This window comes from Rhincodon typus, chromosome 1 (assembly GCF_021869965.1).
Source record: "Rhincodon typus isolate 14 chromosome 1, sRhiTyp1.1, whole genome shotgun sequence".
In the NCBI taxonomy this organism is placed as follows: Eukaryota; Metazoa; Chordata; class Chondrichthyes; order Orectolobiformes; family Rhincodontidae; genus Rhincodon; species Rhincodon typus.
This window is the reverse complement of record NC_063332.1, coordinates 130,983,239-130,993,490: the sequence shown is the minus strand read 5'-3', so window position 1 is coordinate 130,993,490 and position 10,252 is coordinate 130,983,239.

The window sequence follows — 10,252 nt, the reverse complement described above, 5'->3', positions numbered from 1 at the left end:
TTAATTGCCATTGAGAATGTGGTGATGAGCTGCTGCCTTGAATCACTGCAGCCCTTGGGGTGCAGGTATATACACAGTACTTTAGGAAGGAAATTCCAGGATTCTGACCCAGCAACAGTGAAAAAATGGCAATATAGCTCCAAGTCAGAATGGTGTGTGGCTTGGACAGGAACTTAGAGGTGGTAATATTTCCATATATTAACTACCCTAGTCCTTCTAGGTAGTAGTGATTAGAGGTTTTCAAGGTGCTGTGTCAGAAATCTTGATGATTTGTTGCAGGGTATCTTGTAGGTAGTACATACTTCTGCCACACTGTATCAATGGTAGAGGGAGTGAATATTGAATGTGGTGCATCAATCAAGCAGACTGCTGTGTCTTAGATGGTGTCTTGAGTGTTTTTGAAGCTGCAGTCATTCAGTTAAGTAGAGAGTACTCCATCTCACTCCTGACTTGTGCCTGGCAGATAATGGACAAGCTTTGGGGAGTCAAGAAGTGAATTTAAAATCCCCAGCCTCTTACCTGATTTTGAGACACAGTATTTATCTCACACATCCAGTTCCTGGTCAATGGGAACTCCCAGATGTTGACAGATGAGGATTCAGCAATGCCACTGAACATCATGGGGTGATGGTTATAATCTGTCTTGTTGGAGGTTGTCATTGTCTGGCATTTATATGGCTCAAATGTTATTTACACTGATTTGACCATGCATGAACATTGTCCAGGTCTTGCTGCATTTGGACATGGATTGTATCAGAATCTGAGGAGTTGTGAATTGTATTGATCATTTCCCAAACATCAGGGAACATCCCCATCTCTGACCTCATGATGGAGGGAGGTCATTGATGAAGCAACTGAAAATAGTTGACACAGCCTGAGGAACACCTGTGGTCAAGTTCATGGCTGAGATGACTGATCAACAACCACAACCACCTCCCTTTGTGCCAGGTATGATTCCAACCAACGAAGAGTTTTCCCCTAATTCCCCATGACTCCAATTTTTCTAGTGCTCCCAAAGGCATACTTAGAAAAATATTACCTTTCTCTCAAAGGCAGTCACCCTCAATTCCCGTGTTGTATTCAGAATATTTAATGATATGTAAACTAAGGCAATGATGAGGTCAGGAGCTGAATGGGTCTGGCTGAACCCAAACCCAGAAGCAGCGAGCAGGTAGATGTCTGTGTTGCAGGAGCATTTGTCTTCAGTAGTACTGCACAATATTATCAGGGTCCATAGCCTTTGCAGTATCCATTGCCTTCTGCTGTTTCCTGATATCAAATGGAATCAGTCAAATTGGCTGAAGGCTGGCATCTGTGATGCTGGAGTCCTCCGGCGAGGAGGCCAAGATAGATCATTCATTCGGCCCCTCTGACTGAAGAGAATTGCAAATGCTTCAGCTTTGGCTTTTGCATTCATGTACTGGGCTCCGCCATCATTAAGGCTAGTCATATTTGTAGAGCCTCCTTCACCAGTGAGTTGTTTAACTGTCCACCACCATTCATTATTGGATGTGGCAGGACTACAGATTTCAGATCTGATCTGTTGGTTTTGGGATTGCTTAGCTCTACCAAATGCTACTTACACTGCTTGGCATGCAAGCAGTTCTATACTGTAGCTTCACCAGGTTAACACTTTATTTTTAGACATGTCTACTCTGCTGCTTTGGCATACAATCCTGCTCTTTAGACAAGGGTTGATCTCCTGACTTGGTGCCAATGATAGAATGGGAGGCTATTCTAGGCCACGAGGTTACAGATTATGGTTGAGTACAATTCTGCTGCTGCTAAACCCCAGGGCGTCATAGAGGCCCAATCTCAAGTTATTGAATCTGGTGTAAATCTATGCCATTTAGCACAGAAATGGTGCCATACAACATAATGATGGGTATCCTCAATGTGAAGATGGGACTTTTATTTCACAAGGACTGTGTGCTAATTACTACTAATGATACTGTCATGAACAGATGCGATTGGTGAAGATGAGGGCTCAAGCATGCTTTTCTCTCTTGTTGGTTCCCTCACTACCTGTCACACGCTCAGCCAGCAGCTAATCTCTTTTAAGACTCTTCCAGCTTGGTCAGTAGTAGGGCTACCAAGTCACTTTTGGTGATGTCCTGTTTATTGAAATATCACTTGTTCTAAAGAGTTTAATGCACTTGTAAGTCTACATATTTATTAAGGTATTCCATTTCTTTCTGCAGCTATTGGAACTGAGGAATTACCAGGTATACTCAACAGGTCAGGCAGACAAGTTAACATTTCAGGTATGTATCCCTCATCTAAACACAAGGAGTCACTGATGAACAGCATTTAGAAAAGAATTAAACAAGATGTAAGGAAATTGTACACATACAATCTATAAAGTGTTTAGGGAAAACAGGAACTGACTAAATGAAAGACAGGATTTTTTTTACATCCAGAAGTGCTTTTATGCACCAGTGAACAGTTTTTTTACCACCACTAAATTACCTGTGCTTCTGAATCAATTATCAATTTGCATGCAAAGTCCTTTCTGGGAAAAAGACAGGATTTCAGTTTATATTTTCTAATCAACCTGTTCAGAGGTGCTATGACATACCTCTGCAGCAGGTGGGACTTGAACCCAAGCCTCCAGGCTCAGAGGAAGGGATGCTACCAAAAGACCACAACAAAAGACAGGGTATCAGAATTCTGATGAGCAGCTCACACCTGAAGTGTTAATTTTTTTTATTCTGCGCTGAATGTTACTGTGCGTTTATAGTTTCCCAACATTTTTATGTGGATTACACTGACCTTGAACAAAATGTACCACAAAAATTGGTGCAACCATGCAAAAACTCCAAGTCAATATACTGCAGATGCCTCCTGACCTGTCGGATGTTTCAACAATTTTCAGTTTTGTTTCAGATTTCTAGCCTCTGCAGTATATTGGCTTGAAATTCCCACTCGGTTGCACCAGTTTTCATGACACACATTTTGTTCAAGGTCAGTGTAACCCACATAAAAACGTTGGGAAACCTTAAGCACAGTAACATTCAGCACTAATTAATATTTTACAACTTTTTTGTGCTACTTTAAAAGCATTGTGCTCTAAATTGGCCCCTCCCACAAATCTGTCCACACCTCGGAGTCCAATATTCACCACTCAGGGTTCCCACTAATTCTATTCATTTGTTTTCAATGAGATTATATTAAGCTTGTTTCTTTGGGTGCAAGAACATTATCAGATACATTTTGAAAAGTTTCGTCTTTATAAAGAATTCACTAAAAAGTTCATTAACCCATTATTGTGTTTTTTAGATCGTAATAGAGGGTTCTATATATTTTTTGTTAGTTGCTATTCTTAAGTACATCATAGAACACATTTAAAGCAATTTGTTTTTATTACAAAAAATGTCAATTCTATACGTGCCAGACTGAACTGTTTTAAGGAAGATTCTGTATTTGACAATATGAAACTAAGTTTAAGTGGAAAATCAAAAAAAAAACATTTTGCACCACAATTTGCATCAAGATAGCTGATTGTGCCAAAATCAAAAAGTCTTGGCCCTTCAGTTCAGCTCACTTTAAAACGTTCCCACAATTTTTGTTTTGGTGTGAGGGCAAAATTAAGAAAACTAAATAAAACCACTTGCATATTATACTATGGATGTACTCATTTTTTTACATCAGAATTCAAGTGTTTAACTAGTGGACCTTTGCTTTGATGTGTCAGCCACAGCTCAGCTGGTAGTACTCTTGTCTGTGAGTCTCTTATCTCTGAGTCAGTAAGTTGTAGGTTTTATTCCTACTCGAAACCACGAACACAAAAATCAAGGTTGACATTCCAATGCAGTACTGAGTGTGTGCTGGAATATCGAAGTTGCAGTCTTTTAGCTGAGGCAAAACTGAGATTCCCTTATGCCTATGAGAATGCCAATAATAGTTCACTTGACAATATATTACAGAAGGAGAGTTATCGCTAATATGAATCAGTAACTGTTACAGTGTAGAAGGAGGCTATTCAGCCTATTAGTCTGCACCAGGACTGTGAATGAGCACTGTAACTTGTTCCTTTTGCCTGCGTCTTACCCAGAACCATCACACCATTTCTAGTGAAATAATCATCGAACACTCTCTTGAAAGCCTCGACCGAATTTGCCTCCACCTCAGTTACAAGCACTGCATTCCAGACTCTAACTATTCACTGCATGAATAAGTTTTTTTCTCATTTTACATTTATTTATTTTGTAAAAAATCTTATAAACAGTGTCTTCAGCTTCTTGACCCTTCTACGAGAGAATAGTTTCACGCTAGCTACTCTGTCCAGCCGCTTCATGGTTTGTAAACTTCTACCAAAGCTCCTCCTAGCCTTCTCCTCTCCCAAAAAAAAGCCTCAATTTCTCTCATCTATTGTCCTAACTAAAAGTTTCTCATTCCTAGAACAATTCTTGTAAACCTTTTCTGCAATCTCTCCAATGCATAAAAATCCTTTCTAAACAGCGGCACCCAGTACATAGTACTCCAGCTGAAGTCTAACCAGATAAGCATAATCACTTTTCTCTTGTACTTTATGCCCCTATTTAAAAAGGATACAGTTTATTTTACTAACTGATCATACTACATGTCCTACTACCTTCAGTGATTTATATTTGCATTTACACCCAGGTCTCTCTGTTCCTGCACACCCTTTTGGATAGCATCCTTTATTTTATAACATATCTTCATACCTTTTCTGCCAAAGCATATCACCTCACGCTTCTCCATGTTGAACCTATCTGCCAACGATCTGCCCATTCCACCGAATTGTCAAAGTCCTTATGTGCTTTAAAATTGTCTTCCTCACAGTCTACAATGCTTCCAACTTTTGTATGATTCACATGTGCCATGCATGCCAAGCTTTTTAGATAATTAATGTATATCAGGAAAATCAAAGGTCCCAAAACCAATCACTTGGGAATTCTCATACAAATCTTCTTTAGAACTCCACTACAAACCTTCTTCAAGCCTAAAAATATCCAATAACCATTGTGCTTTGTTTCCCATCCATCAGCCAATTTTGTATCCATGTTGCTATTGTCCATATATATTCCTTTGATCAGCATCACAAAATAGATTATCTGGTCATTACTGTATAGCCCTTCATGAGGACTTGCTACTACGTTTCCTACATTACAACAGTAGCTATATTTTAAAAATGTTTCATTGGTTGTAAAGTGCTTCAGAACATCAGAACATTGTTTATTCCAAAAAGGCACTATATAAGTGCAGGTTTTTTCTTTGTTTTTTCAAGTTTGATGTCTTTTGAACCCGTTATAAGTTTAAAAATATGCTTAGAATAAACGTACATATAGTAGTCAGCCTGAAACAGGAGAGATATATAGTATAAGTTTTGTTTTCCTGAAAAGTAATGAAAGCAATGACAGCTGTATTTAGCCTATGGTCAGATTACGCTTTTATAATACTGAGACAGCAACTAGATAAATACTTAAAACAAATAACCATACTACAAAACTGTCAGGCTTATCATCTAACCTCATGAAATTAACATGCGTGCTGAAATATGTTAAGTAATTAGGGAGCTGGTTTAGAAGTTAACAACACTACTGCAAGATAGTCTGTTCAGGAAGTAAACCACTTGAACTAGATCAGCATTATGAACAGTTCATTAACAAGCTAATACAAACAAGAATCCCTGGGTTAATCCAAACATCAGATTAAAGACAACTATAAATTGGGAGACAATTCCCAAGTGGAATGATCTACTACGAGATGAAGAAAGAATGAAGTGTGGACTGATTTATCAAGCGCGGAGGAACGTGTGAAGGCTCAAGATGCTATTGGCAGGTGGATAATATTAAAGGAAGGTTTTCATCCCACACTTTAGATAAAGAGCTATGGATTTGGTAGAAGGATTAGAGGAGAGATGAAGAAACAAATTTTTACTTCGAAGGTGGAAGCAACCTGGAAAGCACTACCTGAAATACTGATAGTGGCAAAAACTCTCACCATTAACTCTCATTAAAAAATACTCCAGTTTTGAAGAGCCAATGTCCATAGGGCTATGGACCTACCACCAAAAGTTAAATTAGGATGTGTTGCTCTTGTCAGCTAGCATGGACCTGATTAGCTGCCCAAACTGCACCGATACTCTATCCATGTGACATATGGTTTTTATGTATTACTAATATGTTATCTCTCACTTTAAACTCTGATGAAATCGAACATACCCATTATATAAAGTCATTCCTGATTGATTAGAAAATTAATAACAATCAACAAATTGGTAAGATTAGAATCAGTACAAACCTGTGTATCAAAATTTCATGAATGATAATGATTTATAAAACTGCATTTGAGGCATTCATACATGAAGATGTCATTACAGTCTTTGTTTTTGTATTAGTTATCTCCTGCTCCTCAAGACTTATCTAAACAGCTAAATTAATACTCACTTGTGAACTTCATAAAGCAGCTCCAATAAAATGCTGTAGAAGTCAAATTTGTGATCAAGGACATTTACTTCCCTAAAGGAGAGAAAAATAGAAGCATCATTAAGATCATTTAAAAAGCAGAGCTTTAAAGAAGAGAATAAATGTCATCTAGATTTAATAAGGTTTATAGGGACCCAGTGCTGAAAACTAGTCAACTTGTAATACAGAAGCCTAGATGAAAATTTCTGAGACTGTGGATAGTATTTTGCCACAAAATATTAAGTTGGCAACCCCAGAACTGGAAGTGAATGAGCAATACTTCCACTCTTAGATCAGCATCAGGAGGAAGCAATATCAAATTCACTGGCCAATTAACTGATACTTTTAAGTTCCTCCTGTCTTTTTGCCACTTCATTGTCTACTATTATTATTTCACCTAATTCATATTAATGAAGAAGTCCTTAAAGTTCAAAGTTGAGGTTAAGAAACCATTCCACGGCTTCATTGGACACAGTGTGAATGGTTGTGATGTCATTAGAACCAGATCTTTCAGGCAGAGGTTCAATATTGAGGGCACTGGTCTGACTTGGATGGTTACAGTCATCATTTCTATTCTAGTAGGGACTACAAGATCTCAGACTAGTGTGGGTTTTTTTTTAAAAAGGTCCTGCGTCAATGGGAATGCTTTGTTGCCTGTCAGGTAGTGAACCTTTGAGAATGTTTTGCCTGCAGACATCAGGAGGTTCAATATCTGCTAGCAGAGGAAGCCATTGGAGTTCCGTTGTTCTCAACATCGCCAAAAAAACTTCAGTAACTCCCAGAGATGAATATTTTCCACATGTAGCAGCTCATGCGACATAGTGAGTAGCCATATACTGCTGTTGGATAGACCAGGTTAAGTGAAGCAGTGCTAACTGTGTTGGATCTGCTGCTCCCAATGGGATTCAGCAGTTTCCATGAAATTCATTCTTGTCTTGAAATTGGCTTCAAATTACAAAAGGCATTGTCTATAGGCCAATGTGCAGTCAAGAATAATACCAAAGTATTTTGATATTGAGTCATGGATGAACTGTTGACCACTGAACTGGATGTGAAGTTCTTCCTTGGCCTTCTAGTTGCCCAGATGGAAGACTGAAATAAGAGACTTAGCATTGTTTGGTTGGAGGATAGAAAATATAGATCTTCAGCAAGTGTTTCCTCAAATGCTAATGTTCTTTAACCTGGACACACAGGGCCAATCTGCCAACATATACAAAGAGCTATGATGCTATGGGACTTCTTCACTGGAAATAAGTTGAATAGAGCTAATATGAGAGCTGAACCCTGTGGGAGTCTAATGTGTGTCACGTATGAATGGTTGATTTGATCGCTAACATTCTACTCCACCAATAGGCAATTTGTTTCACAGAGGGCAACTGCTCCAACAGTGCCTGACATGATTCTCACATATTAAGGCTGGTTTTCAGAAAAGCCTGGAAACAGGAACAACCTTTCCTGATTATACTTCGGACATCGTGTGGTGATGATGATGATGATTTGATTTATTGTCACGCGTACCTAAGTACAGTGAAAAGTTTTGTTTGCGAGCAGTACACGCAGATCATAGTAAGCAAGGATACACACACCAAAGGGGGAAAAAACTTGGACAGAGGAAGGCATACAGGTTACACCACACAGGACAAATATGAGGTAAGATCAACATTAACAAGATCAGCATTCTGCTAAAACTCTTCTAAATTCTCAGCCATCTGCAAACTACACAACTAAAATAATTCATGATCGGCTATTATTGTTTTTCTATCTTCTACACAAAGGCAGATACAAAAGACTTGTTTAAAGCCTTTGCAACTTTCTTGTTGCCCTTCATTAATTACAGACATTCATTCACTAAGGAATGAATGTTCATTTTAGATGCTTTTTGCATGCCTATAAAACTCCAATTATCACTTCATGTTATTTATTGCTTATTTACGCTCATATTCTAATTTTTTTCTACGTTTTTAAATTCATGCTTTGCAAGTTCTAAAACAATCCCCTTCTTCTGGCTAATGACTCATCATTAATTTAAAATGCGACAAGCTTTTTCTTTCAATTTGATATCAACCTTTACTTCCTTAGATCAGCACAGATGGCATATACATCTCAGAGGCTTTCTTGTTCAATAAAATATCTTGGTTAAAAGTTATGAATTATGTCCTTAAAATCTTCCAAAACCTTTGTCATGTTAACTTTTACTGTATTTCATCAACCAGCTCTGTCTTCATACCTCTGTAATTTTCTTTATTAAGTTTAAGACACTAGGCTCAGGCCCAAATGTCTCACCCTCAAAATTAATGTGAAATTCCATCATACTACGATTACTCTTCCCTGGAGGATTCTTTACTATGAATTCATTAACTAAAACCACCTCATTACATGTTGCTGGGTGTAGGGTAGCTTTTTGCCCTATATGGTTCCAAATCATATTGTTGCTGGTTGAGAGAGGAACAAGTGGCCTGTTCGCCTGTCAAGTCCTTCAAAACTTAGATTAGCTATGAGGTGCAAATGTGCTTTGTGAGGGAGAATGATTAATGTCTTCTTCTGGAGCTCCTCGCAGGGTTTCAAATCTGGAAAGTGTCTCCTCAGACCCTTTGCCAGTGACACAAGTATCTGAAGTAGCTACAATAACAAAGAAGGATCCTACCTATGCAAAGTCTTAAGGTATGCCAGGGATCTTGAAACCTCACACAGCCAAAGGGTCACTGCTAATGCTATTGCAAGACATGAGGCAGCTCAAACAGTAACCTGCCTGCACTTCAGCTGATAGCACAAACATTTTGTTGGAGCACCCACAACAGAACGAAGAAAGCCGTAGCAATATTTGATAAAGAAATGTATAGTGTTCTGCCCTACCTCCTTTCCATTACTTGCAGCCCTCCTGGATTTCAAGGTACTCTGATTCTCCCCAAGGGCTGAGTGGTAGGAATTGTCATACCACATGTGGGCTTCAATTTCCCCAATGCAGAGCTCAGGTGTCACTGGGCATAGTGAGCTGGAATGGCAGTGAACTAGTCAGCAACAATGCAGCAGAAAGGTAATTCATGTGCCTATCTAACAGTGCCTTAAGTGTGGAACCTGGGGTCATTCATGATATGACGCCTACACAGTACCTTCCTCCACATTCTCATTGTTTCAGGAAGCACCGTTTTACTAAAACCTCATTGTTCAGTTGTTCTCTCCTCTGCAGTCAAGTTTTATGGCATTCAACAGAGCACCACAGGATGGGAGAACCTCATAGAGACATGAAGAATAAAGGGCAGTGTCAAATCACTCCAGATACCTGAATAACAAATTCACTCATCCCATTGCCTGCTTGCATTTCCCTAGGGATATCCCGGACCCTGCTTTGTACATTTCTTCTGCACCTGTGCTTGGGATCCTCACAGGAGTAAATAACAATTTCTTAATGAGTCACAATGTCCCAATCACAACTACCAGGGGCCACTGCTTTTTGTCATTTGTATAAACGTAGGAGGTATGGTTAGTAAGTTTGCAGATGACACCAAAATTGAAGGTGTAGTGGACAGCAGAGAAGGTTACCTCAAAGTACAACAGGATCTTTATCAGATGGGCTAATGGGCTGAGGAATGGCAGATGGAGTTTAATTTAGATAAATGTGAGGTGCTGCATTTAGGAAAGGCAAATCAGGGCAGGACTAATACACTTAACGGTAAGGTCCTGGGGAGTGTTGATGAACAAAGAGACATTGGTGTGCAGGCTCATAGTTCCTTGAAAGTGGAGTTGCAGGTAGACAGAATAGTGAAGAAGGTACAAAAACAAAGTTGCTGGAAAAGCTCAGCAGGTCTGGCAGCATCCGTGAA